This window comes from Protopterus annectens, chromosome 2.part0 (genome assembly GCF_019279795.1).
Source record: "Protopterus annectens isolate FY-2018-M chromosome 2.part0, PAN1.0, whole genome shotgun sequence".
NCBI lineage: Eukaryota > Metazoa > Chordata > Ceratodontiformes > Protopteridae > Protopterus > Protopterus annectens.
The window spans coordinates 1449271026-1449295916 of NC_056728.1; positions in this window are offsets into that span (position 1 = coordinate 1449271026).

The following is a 24891-nucleotide window of genomic DNA, read 5'->3' on the forward strand; positions in this document are numbered from 1 at the left end:
AGAATCCAAAGGAAAGGTGGAGGCTTAGCACTACTCTATTCTGACACCCTCAATATCACACCATACTTAAATAATACCCCTATTCTTTCCTCAGCAGAAATTCTGATATCCTTTCTAAACCTTTTTCAATATATCCCCCCAGGTAATAACACCCCTATTCTAGAAGAACTAAAACCCAAGTACTGGACAAGGAAAGAAAGAAAACCAAACTGCTTGTGGATATAAAAACAAACTCCTGGCTTTAATAGTATTAATGCAAACAAAGTAAAAACACAGCATTTTCATCTGAATACAAATCAGACTTCTTCAGATACATCTATATTGGAAACTTGACCAATATATATATATATATATATATATATATATATATATATATATATATATATATATATATATATATATATTTACACACACTCTGATTATAAGACGTCTCTCCTGTAATTAAACAAATAACTTGATAATTGGAAGAATGCCTTAATAGTGGATCCTGTCAACCAGTATGCTGAATAACAATAAAATAAAAATTCTATAGAAATACAAGCATTAACTTATTAAATGAATTGTTATAATACTACAAAAACATTTGATTAGTAAAAATTTGATTAAAAAACTTAAGGTTAAAAATGTAGTATAAAAACAATTGATGGACAGATAATATAACCAATTGCAGTTATTACAATTTGGCTAATTTAAGTTTTAATAATGGTGTAAGGGAAATGCTGCCATTTAATCCTGGAGGTTTGTTAGCCTCCAGGAAGATTTACCAATAGGCTTCTCTGTATGCCAACTTTGGTTTCCAAGGTCCACCCCTGGGATCTTTTTGTACTGTTTCAATTACGAAAAAGCAATAACTTGCATTGGGGCATGACAAAGAATGTCTATATAAAGCATAGTGATGCTTCTTATTGCTTATACTATTCATGTGTTCATATATTCTACGTTTAAGTTGCCTCTCAGTTTTACCCACATAGGAACTTTCACAACCATTACATGAAAACAAATAAACTAACCCCAAACAGTTACAGTTGGAATAACTGTGGGAATATAAAACTTTATGCCTCGAGGCTACTGAAACTTGTTCTTTTTGTATGATATAGGAACACTGATTACAAGCTCCACACTTGTATGCCCCTTTCCTTTTATGTGAAAAGACACCACCATAATTGGCCTTTTCTAACAAGTTTTTGATGTTTTGTCTTTTTCTAAACACTACTTTTATATGTTTATTCTTTAAATTAGGTAGATCTGTGAATTCTGAATTTTTTTATAGTCTTTTTCTATTATATTTTTTATCAAATATGCACTACCACTGAAATTGGTTGCAAATACTCTATTGTATCCCAGATTATTATTGGTTAAGTAGCCGTGTTGATTATTAAACTCTAATCCTCCACCCAAAATGGGCTTATATTTGTCATTTCTACCCTGTGTAACTTCAGTGTAAATGTTGAATGTCAAATCACTGGGGTAACCACGTTCCATGAACATATGTCTCAATTTTATAAATTCCTGTTCGTAATCAACATCCATTGATGTCATGCGACTGGCCCTTACATACTGGCCTTTCACAATACCCTTCTTTTGAAAAATAGGGGGTGCACTTGAAAAATGGATATATGTGTTGGAAAAGGTAGTTTTTCTATGTATAGTAGATTTAAAGCCTTGCTCAAATTTACTTAAGGATACATCCAGATAATTTACACTATCTTGTGAAGTTTGATAAGTAAACTTGAAAAATGGGTAGTTGAGTTAAGATATGGGATGAACTCTTCGAAGAGTTGTGTACCCCCCACCCAAAAAATGCAGATGTCGTCCAAAAATCTGGTATATAAATTCAAGTATTTCTGATATATACTGCTGTACACAAACTTCTCTTCCCAGACTGATATGACTATATCTGCAAAAATGGGGGCACAGCTGGCTCCCATAGCCACTCCTATCTCTTGCCTGAAATACTCTCCTTCAAAATACATAAAATTATTCTTGAGAACTAATTCAGCCAATTACAAACATAAAAATATCTAATTTTCTGTAATATCTGGTTTAGTCCTTAATGCTTCCTCTAACCAGGCAAGTCCAATGTCATGTGGAATCACTGAAAACAAGTCTATGATGTTGACCGTAACAAATTTCAAATGTGAGGAAAAATATTCTCTTTTTACCATACTTAAAAATTCCCAAGAATCTTTTAACATGTATGTTTGTCTCCCCAACAGTTTCTTAAGTTTCCAGTCCAAAAATTTGGACAAGGGTACAATTTTGGTACCTTCTGAGGAAACGATAGGTCTAAGGGGGGGGGGGTTTACACATTTGTGAATTTTGGGTACCCCAAAAAAGGATGGTACTCTAGGTGTAGTGTTTACAAGATAATTGTATGTATCAAAATCTATGACTCCCTGATCAAATAAATCTTTAAGTGCCAAATCTATTTTTTTATAAGATATATTTATTTCATTGATAGAAACCTTACTGTACCTACTGGTATAATTCAAAATGATGTTCATTTTCCCTTCATACATTATCTTGTCCATAAAGACAATACCCCCTCCCTTGTCTGGTTCCATGACCCGAAGCTGTAGGTTAGAACACAATTCTGTCAATAATTATCTTTGTTTGTGTTTCCAATTGGAATGTACCCTGTTATTGGGTATTTGTTTCCTAATTTCACTCTCAATCACATTTTCCAAGTTTTTTAATTGTGGATGAACAGGTGGATTGAAGACACGTTTTTTTCTTTGGCATATTGGGGTATATTACAGAAGGTTGATCACCAAACATATTTTCTAAGTTTAACCTTCTGATAAACATTTTTAAATCAAAGATTACTTGTGTCAAATTGCTGTTAATCTATGGAACAAATTTGAAACCTTGAATAAATAAATCAAATAAACTTTTAGTAATTTCTATACCACTATAATTAAAAATATGAAAACCAGACATGCTGACTATTTGTGTGTTTTCATTTACACTGTGGTAACAAATATTGTTCAATTCTGGTATCTGTAACCTCTCTGCCCCCCTCCCCCCTGGTAATAACCTCCCCTGTGAAAATGGTTGTAATTATAATTCTTATTCCGCAACCTCTCAGAACTGCATGGGCCTGCTTCCTGTAGGTCATCATAATTGTTTTCCCTCTCAGACATATTAGAAATATTATAACCCTGTCCATGGTTTTTAGCTTGTATTCTAGAAGACATAGGTTCATCATAGGTTCACCACTGAAGTAAAAACTCACCCTCCAAAGCTCATACCTTAAAATCAGTTTGTAATCTCTCTAACTTCTCTAATGACAGATTTAATAACCTAATATGCAAAATAAACTGGTTTCCACTAAAGGTACTGCCACTAGCTGAGTCAGTGCTCTACTTTAACAACTGCTTTCTAAAACTATTTGATACCCTAGTTCTAGCTCAAACCAAAAGAACTAAAACAATCCCTTGCCCTGGCTAACTAAGGCATGTAAAAAATGAAAAAGGGGGATGCACCCAAGGCTCTATGCAAACAAAGTAATAAAGAACAGGATCTATTTAGTTTTAGGCAACTATGTAATCAAACAAAAAAAACTAATTACCAAAGACAAGCAACTCTACTATTGTGAACTACAACAAAAGTATACAACTAACCCAAACATCTGGTCCACTACCACAACTCTTCATCACCTTGGAATAAAAAAAGGAAACCAAGGTTTCATTAAATGCCCCACCCTCTCAAATTGCTGAGGACTTTAACATCCACTTCATAAAATCAATAACTGATCTTATCACAAATCCTCCAATACCTGCCATTCTTCGTCCTTATCCCCTCCTAATTCTCCACTTTCACCAGACCCAGAACCTAGTCACCCTTAATACCTCCACAGAAATAAAACACCTTCCAAGAACCATCCCGCATTCACTCCTCAACCAATACCTACAAGCCTCATAAGAAGGTTACAGCACAAACTCAAATCCTGCTCTATCTCCGCTGACAATCTCCTTCCTGCATACCAGAAACTAGCAGCTGACTCCATTGCATACCCAGTCAGCATCCTGCTCAATCGATCCATATCTGAGTCCACAGTAACCAATATCTGGAAAAAGTCCCATTTCATCCCCTTCCACAAAGGAGGTAACTCCTCTGAACTTACAAACTTTCAACCTATAGCCATTCTTTCCCCATCTCTAAAATACTGGGAAAATGTATTCATCTTCAACTCAAGAATTACTTACAGCATAATAACTTCCTTACAAACAAACAACATGTTTTTTGTCCTATCCACAACACTACTACAGCCCTCCTTGCCTCACCGCCTTCCTTGCCTTCACCGACCTTGTAAACAGAGCTAGAGATTCAGGTTGCTTTGTGTCTGCACTACTTCTGGACCTCTTTAAGTCATTTGATAATGTGTACTACTCATTTCTCCTGAAAAAAAGTTATCTAACCTAGGGAATCACCCCTCCTACACTAAATCGGTTCCATGGTTACTTAAACAATTGAGAACAAGCTATAAAATGGTCAAGTGTTAATTTCCCCTTTCTAGCAAATCCCAGTGGAGTCCCACAGGGATCCATTCTAGGACCACTACTTTTTAATATTTTCACTAATCACCTCTAAAGAGCTTCTAATATGGTACACTCATCCAATATGCTGATAATTCCACTATAATTTATACCTCACACACACTATCCCAGCTTCTCTCTAATACTCTACAATGTTTCTCCACTATTGAATACTGGCTTACTAACTGCCAGCTATTTCCCAACCCAAGAAAAGTAAACTGCTTCTTTTTCAACCATAAAATGTGCTTCCAATCTCAACAGCTTCAAAATTCTCTCTGCCAGTAACACAACCATTGAAATTGTCTATCACACCAAGTTACTGGGTGTAGTTATTGACAATGACATTCAGTTTGATCTTCACATTCAACAAAACATAAAAAACACCAGAAACTCAGCACACTCAACAGAAACAAACACACACTAATCTCCTCTTCCAAAACCACCATTGCTAAATCTTTCCTTCTATTCTCCCTGTTCTATGGAGCTCCAATTTTTAACAATTTATAGAACTCTAAATCCAAATTGGAACAGTGCTATAATAAAGTGCCCAAGTTTTCCACCAACTCAAAAAACTAGAATTCATCACTGTTTATCACTAAAAAAAGATACGCTGGCTAGAATTCCCCAACTACCTACTATATACCCAACTTCTTACACTCCACAACATAGCCTATAAACCCCTAGCCTGCTGAGCACTGAATAAAATCAATACACCATACAACCCAAACAGAACATTATGGTCCATGGATAAAGAGTTTCTGTCTATATACAAACTCTCTAAGGCAGCTGGACAAAGCTTCTACTCCCCCTACATTGCAAAAGCTTCCACTAACAATGAAAACTACCACTAAACTACTTGCCTTTAAAACTATACAGAAAGAACAAGTACTCAACTGCTGGCTGTGCCCTTGCTCTGACCCAGGCTAACCTCCTCTCCAGATCAGACCAAACCATATCTCTCTCTTCCACTCTCTCGCAACACACATCCCTTTCACTCTCTGTTACTTGCATACCTACTTCACTTACTCGAATATTTACCATCTGCCTTATATCGATATAACTGCTTCCGGTAATTCAGGAATTTTGCTCTATCTGTGAGTATATTGCTGTCTGTGTGTTCTTCTCCTCTGTAACTCATGCAAAAAATATATTTTTCCTATATAAAGATTGCAGATGTATGTATGCAACTGGAGCTTACCTCCCCAGGCCTCCACTTAAAACAGGTTCTTTCTAACCCAGTCAGACCTTCCCGTTAAACAAATGTCAAATAAAGATATAAACAAATTGACAAAAAATCACAGATCTATCCATGAAACTAATATATGTTTTTATCACAGAATATGAAAGTTAAAAAACACTAATAGTACAGTTTTGATAGGATGATACTGAGGAAAATAACAGTATAGGATTTTAAAGTTATTTATTTTGTTTGGGAACCAAAAAAGAAAAAAAAAAAAGCCCCCCAAAAAATTCCAAAAAATCAAAACGAACACTGGTCCAAAATAGAGTTTAATCATGAAGTTGAGTGCTTTCATTCCATAATGTAAAGAACTTCTTTAGAAATTAACTTTGGATCATATTTTTATACTTCAAAAACACTATTTTTACATAACAGATGATATCCTCATGCTTGCATAATTAATTAATAAGCCATTTGAAAAGTACACAGAGTTACAGAACCATTTTTAATCAACACATGAAAAATACTTCAAATACTTAATGAATATACATATGAATATGAAATATAAGTGTATATATATATATATATATATATATATATATATATATATATATATATAACATTTATAACAAATCTAGGATCAAATTGCATTGTGAATATTAAACATGCATATGGCATTACCAACAAGTATATTAAATATATTTGAAAGTACTTAAAAGTGTTTTCCCTCAATGTATTTGAAATGTTTGCTTGACTAAAATTTGTTAAAATAAGGTGCAACAATCTTTAAAAAAAGAAAAGGTTTTATGACAGGTGTTTCAGTTTAGCTACTCCAAAGGTTAAAATACTATGAATGCTTATTTTGTCATTTAACCATGGGGGGTCAGGAAGCATCAAGCAAAAATTGCCAATATAATTCTAAATACTCCAACCTATCTTCCCATGTTCCCCATTGTACTAAATTTGGAACTTTTTCGGGAATAAAAATTAGAAGCTTTCTGAAGTGTCTACATTCCTTACAATACATATACAGGGTGTTACTACCATTATTGATTCTTAATAGTATGTATATATGTATATATATATATATATATATATATATATATATATATATATATGCTAATAAATCCTGGATTTGAGAGCTCTTTTGGTTTTCCCCCTATAGAAAGCTGATCACATCATACAACCAGAAAGGTGTAATACTCCTCTAGTGTTGCAATAATATTTGTCTTTTGGGGCTATTACCCTTTGGTAGGTTCCTATTATAATGTTCATCAAATCCAAAACATATCTACATTGTGAACACATATTAATTTGTTTTTTTTTTCATTCCAACCACTTTTTCACTCATAGGGTAATTATAATCCTTTCCCATCTCAAAGTATGATTTTAAGCTTTTACCCATCTTGTAGTCAAAAACTGGGCTCTCATCTAAGTTTTCAAGTAAGGTTATGTGTCCAAAAACTGCCTTCCAATTTCTGTTCAAAATTTTCTTTATATCATTGTTCCCTTTTTTGAATGGAATAATCATAGCATTGGAGTAGTCTTTTGACTATACCTTAGGGTTTGTACAAATTACTGCAGGGTCTTTTAAAATGGGCTGAAACTTTGTCACTCTTTTTTGACCACCTAGTCACCAATTTCAGTTAAACATTTACTGGCATAGCCTCTGCCAATAAACGTTTAAAAGTTTAATTATTTATTTTTAAAATATAGTATCATTTAAGATGAGTTTAGGCAACCTCACCATCTGCCCTTTGACCACATTACCACATTATGCTTTTGCCAGAATGGGTGATCATTGTAGAAGTGAAGGAAAATGTTTGGGAAGTTGGGCATTTTATATATCTATCTATCTATATATATATATATATATATATATATATCAATCATTGAGTCATACTTCTGGTAGCTGTGATTCTTAAGTAAGTTAACATCCAAGTAGCTGACAGAATCTGCACTCAATTTACTGAAAAACTGCGGAAATTGTTCAGTATTTTTAATATGTCTTAAAAATTCAATCAACTTTTGCTGTTTGACTAAATCATAAAAATATCTAAAAAATGTAGATATATCTTAATATGTGACTTATACATACTATGCTGAACATATTTAGTCGCCCAGCACCATAAGATTATATTTGCAAAAACTGGAGCTGAGGATGCCCTGACTGCAACACCTTTGACTTGCTTAAAACATTCACCATAAAAATACACAAAGTGGTTCTTCATTACCATCTCCACACACTCAGTAATAATATTAATGTTTTTGAGTTAGGGTGGAATTAATGTATACTGATTCTTAGAACCATTCAATACTACTTCATGTAGAGTCACTGAAAAGAAATCCACCACATCAATAGTCACAAAAATATAAGTCAGTTGAAAATTCACACCCCAGGATTCAGCAAACATCTGTGCAAGAATAGCTTATTCTTAGCATATTCATGAAGACGCACTGCCGTGCTCTAAAATGGACACCATTCTGTGCACGAGTGCAGGGGGTGTGTCTGAGAGCAGTGCTCTCACTACACACACAGCCCCTGCTCTCTGTAATTTCTGTACAACAATGTAAAACTAGCGAGTGGTGTCCTTGGACACCATTACTTCTCAACCTTACAAGAAATCTGGACAAAGCTGTTTTAAACAAGGGACAAATGTGAGATATTGCTTTCAGAAACATATAAAGTCGATAGAATGACAGGCTTCACATTAGCATGAAGTCCCCAAAGGGTATGAAGTGTAAAACTCAAATGTCTGTCATTATTTACTAACTGCAGTCTTTAATGCCTTGCCACTAATCTGCCATAAAGCCACAATTGTATGAAAAATGGACCAAAAATATAAGGCAAAAATCTGGACATTCTGTGAAAATCTGTACAGTTGAGAGATATGGTGGACACTGTTAGTGTCCATGGAGCATACCTCTCAAATGCAAAGCCTGTCATGTCATCACCATTTGAAAAGCACAGCCCCCCCACAGATAATGTTTGGAAAATAAAAATCAAAAGTTTATTTTTTTTTTCAGTCCGCAATAAAATTTAAGCACAGCTGAGCGGGTGTGCACATCATGCAGCTCTGCTCAGCCTAGCTTACACATCACAAGGAGCTAAGTAGGAATATACCTCGAAAGCTAACTATATGACAATAGTGAAGTGGTTTGAGCATCCCCTTTTCTGGTTCGATCCCCACTACAGCCACTTTGCATTTTACATGTGAAAGCAGTTTATAATGAGTTTTTTAAATAATTAGATAGTAAGTAACGTATATTTATAAACCAGAGTAGTGTATTAGGTCCAGATGTGAGGTGTCAGTGTAATAAAGTTGTGAAATCCCCATATAAACACAAGTGACCCATACAGTATAGTCACACAAGAATAAATGTAATGAAAGCACATAGGGGGATGTCAGGGAAGGTAAACAAAATTATAATATGCCAGGAATTATATATATATATATATATATATATATATATATATATATATATATATATATATATATGTATATATATATATATATATATATATATATATATATATATATATATATATATATAAACTAAAACTTAAGCAATGCTAAGAACTGCACAGCTATGCTTACTGGGTGTAAGCATTGCTTAAATATGAATGCCAAGTAATGAGTAGCCCAGCTAAGTGGATTTGCCCATTGGTAAGCAGTGTTGAACCTGCCCCTTTAAGCATTGCCAACATTAGCTAAGCAGGTTTGCCCATAGCTTAGCATAGCTCAGCATATTCAGAACCATCCAATCATGGCAAAGTGTGGAAAATCGGCAGTATTTAATCCTCGCAGTTGGGAATACAGCCCATAACCGGTTGTAGCTCCCCACTTTAGGTAGTATGGCTGGTGTAGAGGAGGGCATGTTCTTTTGGGGGCAGCACTGAGGCATACAGGAGTCCAAAGTTTTTGTAGGAATCCTAGTTTAAAACCATGACATCAGACTGCTGCAGGACCAGTACCAGGGCTCACAATACAAAGTGGAGGCCTGGGAAAGTCTCACCTGCGATCTCATCAGTCCCACTGGCATCCCTCGGACTGGTGAGCAGGTGTGGCACCACTATGCTGATTTGAAACAGAGGAAGAGGTAGCTCTTGGACCAGTGGGTCCAAGAAGCATGGGAGAGGGGTGATGTGCCAACTATGTGTAAGTATTCATATCAATAACTGTTTACCAAAGTCCAGCCTGTGTATGTGGTGGATAGGTATACATAAATGTTTTTCTATCTTCTTTACATTTCCAGCTCAGCAGGCTGCAAACCAGGAAGCTCATGCAAGCAGGTTTCAAAGGCTGTGCCGTGAGGCTGGTGAGTAACAATCTAGCTTGTAGTATTCATACCAAATAAATATAAAAGAGTAGAATGTCACCTGGCAGAATTAAAAATTGGTATGGTCTGTACTGAATAAACCAGACAATATTACAGTAATAGTCTCATATAGGTTATATATAAATAAAACTGTAACTGCATGCCAATAAAATTCAAAACCCTGGACTGGTTGTATTTACTCTGGTATTGTATGAATTGAAATGTGTACAGGTTATGCATAGCAACTATAGTTCTGAAAGCATTAAACAATCAAGTCTCATCTGACAAGTTAGTGCCTCTGTAAAACACAAGCTTAACTGATATGAAATGTTTCATGCACCAAAATCTGATATCTGAATAGTAATGTATTAACCACTGTTTTCCACACTGTGTTATGTCAAAAGGTATGCATAGGAATGTATGTATAAGAATGTTGCAATTACAAGGTCAGATTGTGCAACCAAGAGAGAATGAGCCAGAAAATACTGAAGGCAAAGACAGCAGTTTCTCAATATCTTGTGCTGATAAAACACAAATTTGTTGCATTTTTAGCAGAAACAGCCACAATTTGAATCCCGGGAGTGGTAGTAAGCTGTATGCATAATTTCAACTAGGATTTTGTGAATATGGGTCGAAACAGTCAGGTAGTGTTAACATACATTTCCTCCACAGGTCTTCCAGGTAAGAGAAGGGATAAAGTAGCTATAAGAAGGCTATGGTTATACTGTGTCCAACACCCACGATCCAATCCCGAGGCTGCAAATGACAGCAAGATAAGTACATACACCAAGTGGTCTTCCCCAAGAAATGCTCAAAAGTGTCATGCTGTCACAGCTACCAGTCCCTGCTGTCAACAACCAGGGTGACCAATAAAAATCAAGGCAGAGTATGGCAGTAGCGCACACACACACACACACACACACACACACACACACACACACACACACACACACACACACACACACACACCACAGTATGAGTGTACCTATGTAACCCTGACTATGTGATTATGGGTAGAAACAGTCAGGTAGTGTTAACAAATATTCCCTCCACAGCTCTTCCAGGTAATTGAAGGTATAAAGTAGCTATAAGAAGGCTGTAATTATACACTGTGCACAAATATACCACTGCCAAACCCAAGGCCATAGGTTGTTGTAATAATACCTGTATAGTAACGATTAGAGCAATGACCATTAAAGCTGTGACCACTGCACGAATCTACATTTGTTAATTGACATCTCTCTCTCTCCCCCACCTTTTCTTCACCAGTAATCTAAACACATAAATGAATGGGTATGTTTTCCACCAAACCTACTGTTGGGACATGTGTCCTATTGTTCTACAAATGTTGAAATCTATTCCAATTAATGTTCCCTGTTCAAATACTATCATCAGTGGCCTGTTGCTATCAATGTAACCTGCATGCTGGTGTAATGCCCACTGTGGTTCCATATATGCATGAGTTCTGTTTGCTATGCAAATGTTCCAGAACTGTTGTTTTGGGTTAATGGGAATACTCATTTATGCTGTTATAACTAATCCTAGAATGTGTTTACCATTACTAGCCAACATATGTTCTAAAACTGCAACACCATAGCACATCTGGGAAGGCCGATCCCAGTGGATCCGCCTCTCCCACCTTATCTGGCCATGGCACTGGGCCCCAGCACATCTGTACCACCTTCAGATGGACCTGCCTCAGGGGATGGGGCACATTCCCCCCTGGAAATGGGCACAGACAGGATCCTGTCACCCGAAGCCAGGTCTGGGTTCTGGTGCATAGAGAGCTCTGCAAGTAATTGGGAGATCTGATATGCCAGCTTGAGGGCTGCATGGTGCATTTAGAGGGTCAACCTGCCCCTCCTGCTCAGCCCCCAGCACAGGCACCTTCGGGGCTGTGAAGGTGCAGTGGTGACTGCCCATGGGTGGGGACCTCAGTCCCACGGTATCCATTTGGGACCTTGTGGGCTTCTGATTACCAAACACCTGTCCCTGTCCAAGATGTTTACCCTCACATGTGCCATATACCACCACTGTATACTGTCTTGTCTGTCTTGTCTGTCTTCCTACCCAACCTACCTCCCCAAATATACCTACTATCCTTCCCCAACATCTCACTCGCACCAAAAAAAAAAAAGAAAGGGCAATCTGTCCCCCTCCCCCCAAAAAAAATGTCATTCCATACATAGCTGTCCACTTTGCATGTGTCCACTGGACACATGTAATCTGGTCTAATTGGCTTCACAACACATTATTGTTGTCCTCACCCCTCTAAATTTACATCTAAATTTGGTATATATGCACAGCTGCTGCTATAGAAGAAATGGACAGCTATGGACCTTCCCTACACCCATCCTGCACACCCCTAGCTATCTTTCATATTGTTTTTCCCTCTTCGTGCCCCATTTTTCACCATTTTCCTATCACCCCATTTGTCTTTTCTTTTAAAGAAATTAGTGTGGGGCTAAGGGTGAGTAAACTGTAGTAAGTGGGACTAAGCCTGTGTGTTGCTAAGCGATCCCTACACAGATTACGCACTTTTAAGACTGTCTGTCAGCATAGTTAACCAGAAGTTAGAATTGCTTACCTGAGCAAACCCATGCAAACATGCTTAAAGTTGCTCAAAACATCCTTAATCACTCTGCATCTAACAGTCCTTGTTCTACCTATTAATAGAATAAACAGCCCTTGAACCCAGGATGCTGCACACCAAAGTCAAAGCAATTTACCAGTAAGCCACCTCAGCTGTATGGTTTTGGGATATTTTCTCAAACATACCCTTCTTTACAGCCACTTTAGAATAGGGAAGAGACACTGTGCAATTAGGAAGGATTGATATCTATAAATATATATATCTGAAAAGAAACATATACATAGAGAGAGATAGAGAGAGATGTATGGAGACCCATATATGTGTATAACAATATATAGATATAGTACCAATAAATACTGAGGTATGTTATGTATAAATATATATATATATATATATATATATATATATATATATATATATATATATATATATGCATACATGTCCCAAAATGTCATTAAAAGCATATGCTGCTGATAGAACCACCCATAACTGGGGCAGCATGCACAGTTGGATACAAAAGGAGCCCTCCCCCACAGTCCAAATATATAAGAGAACAGTACACTGCTACAAAATCATGATAGGCCATACACAATGGACAGACATACAACAACCTCTTAGCAAAACAACTGAAATGTCTGAGCATAGCAAAGAGAAATACAACCAGGTAGTAATTCACACATGTTTATTATACTCTGATGTCTTGGCCAAAGTCTTCAAGGAGTAAAACTTTACAAGAAATACATGCATTAATCACAAGAAGCAATTAACACTTAATTACATAATTAAATACACAGCCTCCAATTACACTCCTCATTTAACCGCCTGTGGGATAAAGTATCACATTTAATATTAATGCATTGAGTCTGTACATAACAATTGTCCTTTTATGATTGTTTCATCAAACTGAGGAACAGACTTTTTTCAGAAACAGTACCTTGGAACCCACTACTGTCCGGTTGGTGAGATTTATTCAAATGTATGGCTATAGAACTGTCATCTTTCTTATCAGTACTAGGTCTCACATGTTCTAACAGCCTAGTTTTAAAACATGTGTTACTCTCCCCCACATAAAATATGTTACAAGGGTATCTAAGAGCATTCTCAATACACCAACCTCTTGAATGTACAGACTACAACATGTTTTCCAGCCTTTCCCTTCAGCAGGAATGACAGCACTAAATAATGGTAGACCAGTATACCTATCAACCTCCTACTGTAAGACATCTGGACAAAGCCTGACATAATTGGTTGACAGAGGCCCAAATACATGGCCATACTTGAAATATTGCTGTTACACTGAAAAATTGCTGGTGTTACAGGGTTTGTTGTAACATATCTTTTCTGAGGGATATCAAGTCAGAAAAATAAATGGATGTTAGCATTTACAGAATGCAATCACCAGAGTATGCTACTGATATGCCAAGGACAACACCTGTTTGGGGAAGAGACCAAACATAACAGGCTAACCTGTGGCCATTATGTGGATGGCCCTAAAGTAAGAGCTATGCAGAGACAGAACTTTGTCAGACTGAAACCCATACAGAAGTAGCATATGCAGACAAACCCTGTTAAAGTAGCAGTATTCCAAACATATAACAGGAATACTCACATTCTGTCCCTAAGTCTTGAACCTTCACCATTAAGTTGGCTTGTCTCCACAAGTCTTGTTGTAAGAGGTAGTAACTCACACAATTCTAGGATGTCTTCCTCACAAATAAGGGAAAAGGGCCAACGCCCACATGGACTATTCAATTATAGGAGTGTGTTGCCATGCCATTGGCTATTGGAGGAACTACACAGCTGCTCTGCATGCAATTAGCAAGTGGGGAACACCAATAGGTGCACAGGCCATCATCTGGTCATAAGCATTATCTACAAAAGCCATGCTGCCACCTATTCAAACCAGCTCTATCCCTGTAGTGCACAGAGAGAAGGAGAGAGAGAGAGACAGAGAGAAACCAAATAAAACATAAACTGGAAAAGAGAAGAAAAAAAGGTAAGTGGAACATGTAAGCATGTAATTGAATCTAGTACTTGGTCTGAAATAATGGGAAATATGATTTGGAGAAATATATGTCCAAACAAGACTTGCTGTACTAATGTCCTGCTGAACAGCTGCTATGGTCATAGCACCTGGCCCTATCTACAGTGGGAGAGATCGCAGCCATACCTCTCAACTGTACATATCTTTACAGAATGTCCAGATTTTTCCATCATAGTTTTTTTGTCTGTTCCTCCTAAAATATGTACTTTTCTAGCAAATAGCTGATGACTGAAGTCATCAAGTAATGACAAACACTTGAGTTTAAGACTCCACATCCTTAAGAATATTCACGGTAATGCAAAATGTATCATTCTGCAAACTGCCTATGTTTGTAACAGGAATATTTAAAGTCTGTCCCTATTTATCCCCCATCATTTTAGGCTTTGTCCAGATGTGATGCTCTAAGAGGTTGCTAGGTAGGCTCACAGCTCAGGAACCTGACTCACCCTGGGAAAGGACAGCTCATATATGACAATGGCTGGGGTGTCTGTCAAACAGTTATGACTGTGCCACTGCTAGGCCAGTTAATGAGATGCTGTCCATATCAATATGTTACCTGTGAATATGAGTATGACACATGTTTGTCTTGTAAAGCTAAGAGACCTATATAGGTCATGTGCATAGTACAGTACTGTTGCAGACATGTGTTGAACTGCATGTGGTATATTGAATTAATAACATTCAACTGTACAATGTTCTGCTCGACAATAATCACATTTGTGACAGATGTCTGTAGTCACATACACATATACCTGTGTTATGTCAGCCAATCCATTAGCAAGTCTGTGAACAATGACATTGTAAAATAATAGCCTACTTTTGACTGTTGGACATCTTCCAGGTTATCATAGTGATGTTAAAGCCTACTGTGCAATCAACTTACTAATGTATGGTGCAGCTATATGAATACAGTATCAATACTGAGGTCCCTGTTGTCACCCATTTATGTGTGCCACTGTCCAGATGTACTGCTATAACAGGTTGAGAAGTATGATTGAGCAGCAAGACTGTAAATACAGTGTGCTATACTAACACAGAACAGAAATGTATACCAGGCATCCCCTGAGCACAAGTATCTATGGGTATGTTCAGCTGGAAGGTACAAAACTAATCACATGGGTTTCAAGTAGTCAGGTACATAGGTTGTGCATGTTGCACATGTGTGTAATATCAGTGTCAGTGCATACAGCAGACATAAATTTGTACAGCTACTGGATGTTGCATTGCCCTGACACTGATATGGGTTCTAGAGTAGGCATGATTATCAGGTAGTAAATGGAGAAGTATCCAACTGTGTTATGACCCTCAGTCCATGCCTACTACTACCAGCTATATCAACAACTATATACAGTGGATATCAAAGTGTACACACCCCTGTTGGAATGCCAGGTTTGTGTCCTGTATGACAATCAGACAACAGAAGATCATTTCATAATCTTTCTCATCTTGAATGTGACCCCTAACCTGTGCAATTCCATTGAAAAACAATCAAAGGTGTTTCTAGGAAGGTGAGCAACTATTAACAAGTTAAGATGTGCCATGATGTTAGAGTCCAAACCAAGATGAATGAATGCTGTAATCATCTCAAGAGGAGCATACACAACATATCAGTTTAAGGGTGTGCACACTCATTCATCTGGCTTATTGTACTGATTATTATTTCCATGTTTTCACAGACCAGATTTTTATGTTTTCAATTTAATTGTACAAGCTATAGGTCACATTAAAGGTGGGAATTATTTTGAAATGAATTATTGTGGTTTCATGTTCCAATTGCATAAATACCAAGTATTGTAGCAGGGGTGTCTACCCTTTATATCCATTGTAGCTATATGGAGTCAGCAGTACCTGACCTGCATAAGCAGCCTCCACCAAGGTAGAGTAATCCCCTTTGGTGGACAGCAGCAATACACAAACCACAGAATAGGTTGCTATATTGGCTGTACAGGGACACATAGGTGCAGGCAACAACTTGGAAACAAGTCCACCTCTATCTGAGTAAGCATGTAAGTTCAAAGGTGACTTCCTGTAAGGCTGACTATGTTTACAAATCAGACATATCCACACCACCCAGAACAATTGCAACAGTGTCTCCAAAAATGTTGTCAGTCTCAGAGGAAACAACACAATTCACCCTTTACTGGGGGTAAATAACACCTCATACACACATGACATGGATATAGGCAACCTGCATCAGACAGGTTAGGTGGTAACATCACCACTCTGTCCACCCCTGTTGTAGAGGGGGATATCCACATCAACCACGCTCCTCCCCTCAGCAATGGAGAGCATGTACATATTGCCTATTGATGGCAATAACAGCATATCTCCATGGGGTATAATAACCTCACTGTCTGCCTCCTACATTAACTCAGGCATGTGCTCACAGCTCAATCACATACCACAGTCAAACACAGACCTGCCACCATCCACACACCATTCATATGGAAGATGGCCACTGTCAACCCTCTTCACAGAAATGAATGGAGAATAGAGGATTATGCAATCAAGTGTCTAACACTGGGAGGAATAAGATAGCTCAGGGTCAGGAGTATAATGCAAGCTGTTATAGCCATGATAGAGTGGAGGGTTATGGTGTAGTGTGGATTATTTGCAAGTAATATCCACTGTTGATGTGCAATTTCACAAACGTATGAGGTCCTGTGACCTTTTTCCTGTTTATGTCTTCCAGGTAACATGCAGAGGGCTTGCCTAGCAGCATTCTCTGTTGGGGAAACTGACATCATCACCCAATATGGGATTGAACATTATGCCCTGTTATTTGGATGGGGAACAGAAGATGTGCAGGAGAGGACCGCCCTGTGGAACAGTTTGGTCCACAGGGTAAATAATGCCAGCCTGCACAGCAGAACTTATGAGCAGGTGCAGCATCAGGCCACTGATCTCATTCACCATGCCCGTCAATGGGCTGCTGCTGTCGCAAGGGACCAGATAGCCACAGGTGTGGGCCTAGCCATCCAGCCCCTACTGACACCCACCAAGGAGCTCCTCACCAACCTTGGGGCACCCGCCCAATGCATGAGCCATGAAGCTGAGGAAAGCATTGTGGAGGTGGGTTGCACACACACACACACACACACACACACACACACACACACACACACACACACACACACACACACACACACACACACACACACACACACGCACACACACGATGAGGAGCATGCAGGTAAGGGCCCAGTGGGGATTAGTACACTAATGTATGAGACATACATGTATCTGTATTGTATCTACATCCATGTGTCAGCATATCTCCATTTGCAGTTGTGGATGGGGTTTTCTAATGCACAGAGGTACACATCTATGGTTAGAACAGAACATTGTGTATTAATGGGGTTAGTACTGTAAATGTGCTGACATGCTGCATCCATCCTGTACCAAGGCCACATGTGTGTCTGCTGACAATAACTCCCTCTCACAACTACCTAGAACCCTCTGGTCTGCATATGGAGCAGCAGCCTGAAGCTTGTGAGTATGACATTGTTCTGTTGTTGCCTGGCAATACCCCAGGCATGTGAAGGGCATGCAATTTACCATGCACACAACCATCAGTAATAGCTAGATTGCTTTATGTAATAGCTATATTGCTTATTGTGCATATTCATTTGTGTTGCGGTTAACTGCATTGCATTACAGTGGTCACCACTGGGGCCTATCTGACATGAATTCAACATTCCTGTAGCATACCTCACAACTTGTCAGTGCCAAAATGTCTGGACAGAGGCCAGCAAAATGGTCTGGACAAACAGCCTAAGGTAGGGACATGTGTGACACATTAGTGGTATACAGTGAATATATATTGTGTACACACCCCTGTTAAGAAGCTAGGTGTTCCTGTTGCATACTAATTAGGACCACAGTATTTCAGTCTACACCTCTTCCAGCCTTTAATTTGACCCATAACATGAACAGCTCACTTGTAATTCCAAGCATCTGGACTCATACATTGCATCTACAAGGCTGGCCACCTGTGAGGGTAGCAGACATCCTATCTGCATGATGTTTCAGTCAGGTATGATACCTCATGCTGCCATATGTGTCAGTACATTCACTGTGGCCTATGTGGCTACAATATCACATACATGTGCATCATTAAGGCACACAGACCACTTCCGACCATGTATAGGTTGCAAACATCTGTATATTCCAGACTCATCTGTACAGAAGACTGTACAATGGTTTAACCTGCTGCATGTGAAGCAGATGCTGTTACCACACTATTTAAAGTAATGGCAGTGGGAGGTGGTCAACAGCCTTGTATTGTACACACATCAAAATGGTATAAGCCACACAAGACATGATCATCACAAACACAAACAGTTGCCAGCATTGGGATTAGAACTCCTGCCTATCTAGATATTTCTACTATAGTGCTATGCAGTTATCAGACACACCACAGAGCTTATACATTTCAACCTACTACACACACGCACACACGCACACACACACACACACACACACACACACACACACACACACACACACACACACACACACACACACACACACACACACACACACACACACACACACACACACACACACACACACTTGCCAGTATTGGGATTAGAACTCCTTCATATTTAGTTATGTCTACTATAGTGTTACGCAGTTACTGCATGTGCTGCAGAGCTTACTGAACTTTCACACGTCTAAAGCTGCTGATAACTGCACAGCTGATGTAAAGTGTTACAGGTGGCAGAAAGTCTGCCTTCTGTTCCACCCTTACATTGTGCTAGTTCTTTCTGTCTTGCACTTCAAGTAGCATTATGCCTTGGCACTTCACCAGGTTATTGTATCAAGAAGTGTGGCACACCTGGGAGCCATCAGCAGTACTCATTCATTACAGAAGTAGTCCCAATACATACCAGTTATGTCCACCCCTCCTGGCATGATTAGAGGGCAGTTTTCTGTGCTTTCACTCATTAACCTGGTGCACTTGTCCATTCTGAGGCAATGTTGCAACTGCTTCATGTACACAGACAGCCCTCCCTCTAAACTCCAGGCACTCAGACCTGTGAGAGTTACCCGTATATCACCCACTGTGGATATATGCACTCTCCATCAAAGACTGGACAAGCAGGTCAAGAGGATAAGATCAACACCTGCACCACACCATGTGGAACACATAGCTCACCATGACACCCATTTTGACAGCCATGACATACAGTGAAAAGCCGCATACCCACCTTCACAGAGGCACTCAATGGGCATTTACCCAAACAGCACTGAACAGCAAGACAGACACCCACTCAGACACTGTGAAATTGCACATGCCAAGGGACACATATTTAACCTACACATTGTGCACCTCAACCTAAGCTCCTAAGGCTAACCACCTTGCACAATACAGTGATCATGGGTAACTCAATACTGAGGCACACACATATCCCACTCACTAAGTTGAATATGGAATAGGTAGCAGCCAAATATCTATCCAGCATCCAACACATGTCACAGCCAGTCATGGCACTCCACAACAACTACGAGTATCACTCTGTATCCATGTGGGTGTGAATGATTTGGGACACACCTCCCTGGACTATATGATAAGAGACATAGTTGAATTCTCTGATTATGCGGTCCAGGCAGGTGTGACAGTAGCCCTGAGCAGTGCACTGTCGTCACTCAGAATGATGCTGTAGTACTATCAACAGATGATTGACTGCAACATTGGCTTACATGTTTTGTGTCATTCTCAGGGGATCCAGTACCTCTCTGCTAGGGATGAAAGGATTGACAGAACCCAATGACTTGCCACAGATGTCCTACATCTGTCAGAGCTTGGTTTCCAGGTACTGGCTAAGTGTCTTGCCACCCCTATGATGCCTTATTAGGCAGTGTTCCTAATGTAATTACCACCATAATAGCTAGACATGCATGCAGTCTGAGGGTGATGCTGCTCAACAGTAGACATCTAACTGTCAGGATGCAGTCACTCAAAGCACTCATTGAAGTGGAGGACACATGTCTGCTGTAATGGAGAGGTGGTTCACAGCAACAGACAGCAGCACTGCAGTATTAGGCTATGACACATTCCACAACTGTCACCCCCTAACATGGTCCACACCACACCTCCACAGGTAGTGTTGTCTCCATATTCATTATGGCTAGGAACACCTCCAAACTAGTATCCCAGCATAATGCATTGGAGATACTTCAGTTACAACTGCTTTGGGGTAATAGCGCAATCCAGACCATAGCCTGCTATGGGTCTACATCTATGCCCCTAGACTGTCAATGCACATTCCTCAACATCCTGCCATCTATGATGGTCCAACGCAACATTGACTTAGTATGAGACTTCAAATACCCCTCCATCACCTGGGGAAAGTAGGCAAGTGCCAGTACAGTGGCCCAACACTTCTGGGATTCATCATTTCCAGTGTCCTGGACCAGCTAATACTAACCCCCGGTAGAGAATGCTACAACCTTGACTTGTGTTGACTACTTAAATATAGGACTGTCCACAGTTGTCAATCCCTGCATGGTGGGATCCACACAGACTATAATCAACATGGAACTCAACATGTCAGCCACAACCCCCACAAAGGTAACCACCTTGCAAAACCTCTCCAAAGCTGACTTTGCAGCCATGGAAACAGGAGTGGATGACTTCACTGCACCCATGGCAATGGGAAATAGCTGCATGACTGTGCAATCATACACATATGCACTGTACAAACAGGTACATGAATGCATGGTACTAGCCAGAGCCAACAGAACAAAGACACTGCCCTATAAACACCGGGAGACAATGTGATGGTTCCTTGCCATTACTAAAGCGTTCTACAGAATGAAGACACTGTTACAGAGAAAGGTGGTGTCCCATGACTGTTGACCTTCCTTATTAGCCTCAAACACAACGTTGGATCCCTCACAGAATCCCCTACAGGCATCTATGATGACAGACATGCAGCAGACAATGATGACAATCACAACAGTCGTTGATAGTTACATCAACAACCTCCACAGCATTAAACACAAGTGTTGTGAGTTACTGCTCAATGCTAATACCTATCCTGAGACAACAGATATTGGCCACAGTCTGGGCAACACATTCAGTGCCAGCTTTACCCCTCTCTCCCCCCACAAGTGAAGTGCTGAGTGAATGTGTTCTCACATGTTGTATCCTGTTTCTGTTCTAGGCATCTGTGTGGTCACCAGGATGTGGCCCTGCAGAAAGATCACGGGGATATGGCAATGTGGTAACACATCCACCATGTCTTAAGTAGGGTACAGCTGTATCTGCATGGAATTCCCCGGTCTGTAACACAGTGATTGCATATGCCTCACAGATTATAGGGCTGAGGGTTGTACATAGGTATATGTTTATTTACAACATCTGTTGTAGAGTGAAGAATAGTACGTATTGTGGTTTGGACACACCTGCAATTGCTAATAACCACAGCCACAGGGGATATTCATCAACCAAACACACTGAGATTACTATTCACACACACACACACACACACACACACACACACACACACACACACACACACACACACACACACACACACACACACACACACACACACACACACACACACACACACACACACACATTTTCCAGTACTGAGATCCATAATTCATTGATTCATAGATATGCAGTAGGCGAATGGGCCTGAAGGCTCTACAAGGCTAGCCAAAAGGGAATGCCCTGGCATCGTGCCACATGACAATAGCCCCCAGTGTGTCTCAAGAGTATAGTCATTGGAGTGGTCTCCAGGGGTGGGTATTGTATTCCCCATCCACTCATCCAGATTTCTATTGTGGGTGGCCAGTGATATGCACTGCTTCACATGTATGTGATTTATATTCCATGACATGGACAGTGTCTGGGTTGTACACATGTCCCACATGCATGTTCTTTGAAGTGTGGAAGTGTGCTTGAGGTCTCTGGGGCATGTTGTGTGGACAGATTGGTATCTTCAGAAGTATCATTCCTGACTTAGTTTGGTGAGACATGGCTGTGTAACTGAGGTAGTGATTGCACCTAAATTGACAGTATGATATGGGGATTTATTGGCGTTATTGGAGTCTGTCCATACGGGGCATATGTATAAGGCATGGTATTCACTTTGTGGGGTGCATTTGCAGACGCTACAGTTGTTGCAGGTGTCCAGTGGGAGATCATGGCAAAAGGGCCACAGTACACATTGATCGGGCTACTGAGGGAATGGAACAGGGTGCTATGTCCTTTTACTTGCTGGATAACACACATTCAGTCAGGAGATGTAACACATCAAAGAACTTTATGATGTCAGTGGCACTGTTGTGGTCAACAGGCAGCTGACTGTCAACCTGTGTTCCCCATTCTGTTATAATAATGTCACTGTTCAGTGGACTACCACCAACGTATTACTTCATGTGAGCCATGGTGTTTCTAAAGGTAATGGCAGCACATCTCTTGTCATTGAGGTAATGTCCAGGGTTCTGACAACAGTCATAGGTGTCAAGTGGCCATTTGGCATGATATCAACATCACATGGATTGAGAATGCTACCACCCACCTTACTTTTGTATGCAAACATTATCAGCCAGGCTTCCTTTGTGTTCTTCTGCACCTCAGAAGGATAGATCCCAAACATGAGAGGACATGGGTCCATACCCTGTGTCACATCAGTCATGTCTGGTCATCATTTTGACATGGAGTCTACTGAAATCACACCGTGGGTACTATCTATGAGGCAATTTGCAGCAGAACTACTGATATAGTGGTTGCTGCATATCAATTTTGTTTGTGCATGATTCCTGGGTGGAGAGTGGTCTCTGAGTATTAGAAGGGTTACCTATATTGTTAACTAATCCATACTGTCACAGAATCATTGAACATGGCACTACACATTTAGGGCTGTGGATTGTTTACACCAACCTCTATGGTGTTTGACAACTGGGACATATACTAGGTCCTAGATATAATAATTTAGCAAAACCCACCCCCAATGGATCCTGTTATTACACAATCACACCATCACCCACACAGGATACTGATGACAGACACACACACGCGCCTGTACTGAGTTTCAAACCCCTACTTTTTTATGTATTGCTACTACAGTGTTATGCATTTATCACATGCACCATGGAGCTTATAGGGTGGATGTTGTCCCAAGGTACTTCTAAGGTGAGGAATATCACCAGCCCTTGTAAATGCTGGCATTGGGTGATGTAGTGGGTGAGAGATTTCATAAAACATTTTACCCTACACACACATTTGCCAGGAGTGAGTTTTGAAATGTTATCTAATTATGTTTTCAGACCTTTATGTTACGCATTTACCACATGCACCACTGACCTTATATGGCTTAGGGTTGCCAACAGGTACTTCTAAGGTGAATGATATCTGCAGGACTGCTAATGTCAGGCACTGAAAAGTGTACTGGGTGTAAATGGGGCCAAAATCTTTAAGTTACAAATGCACACACACACACACACACACACACACACACACACACACACACACACACACACACACACACACACACACACAAACAATTGTCAGCAATAATATTCAACCCCCTATCTATGTAGTTATTGCTATTATATTGTTACACATTTATCACACATGCCACAGAGTTTATAGGTAGAGCAGTGTCCAAACATACCTCTCAGGTGAGTGATATCAGCAGCCATTGTAAAGTATTACACTTTGAAATGTACTGGCTGTGTATGGACACAAAATGCCTGAACCTACAGATATACACATACACTTTTTCAATTGCCAGTACAGAGATTAGAACTCGAACCTAAGGAGTATTTTGCACTATAATATCACACAGTTATTATGAGCACCACAGAGCTTACATATTGAAAAGCTGTCCAAAGGTATCTTTGAAGGTGAGTGACATCAGCAGAAGTGCTAATGGAGGGGTAAGGGAAGTGTAGGGAGTGTGAATGACTTCAAAATCAAGTCTTGACAAACAAACACACACTCCTCACACAAACACACACATTTTCACACTTACCAAGACTGGGATTAGAACTCCAACCTAACTAGTCTGCTACACTATAGTATTACACAGTTATCACAAGTGCCATGGAGCTTATACATTGTGGATCTGCCCAAGGTATCTTTGAAAGTGAGTGACATTAGCAGCAGTGTGAAAAGAGGGATAAGGGAAGTGTAGTGAGTTTGAATGGCCTCAAAATCAGGTCTATACAAAGACACATACACTCATCACACAAA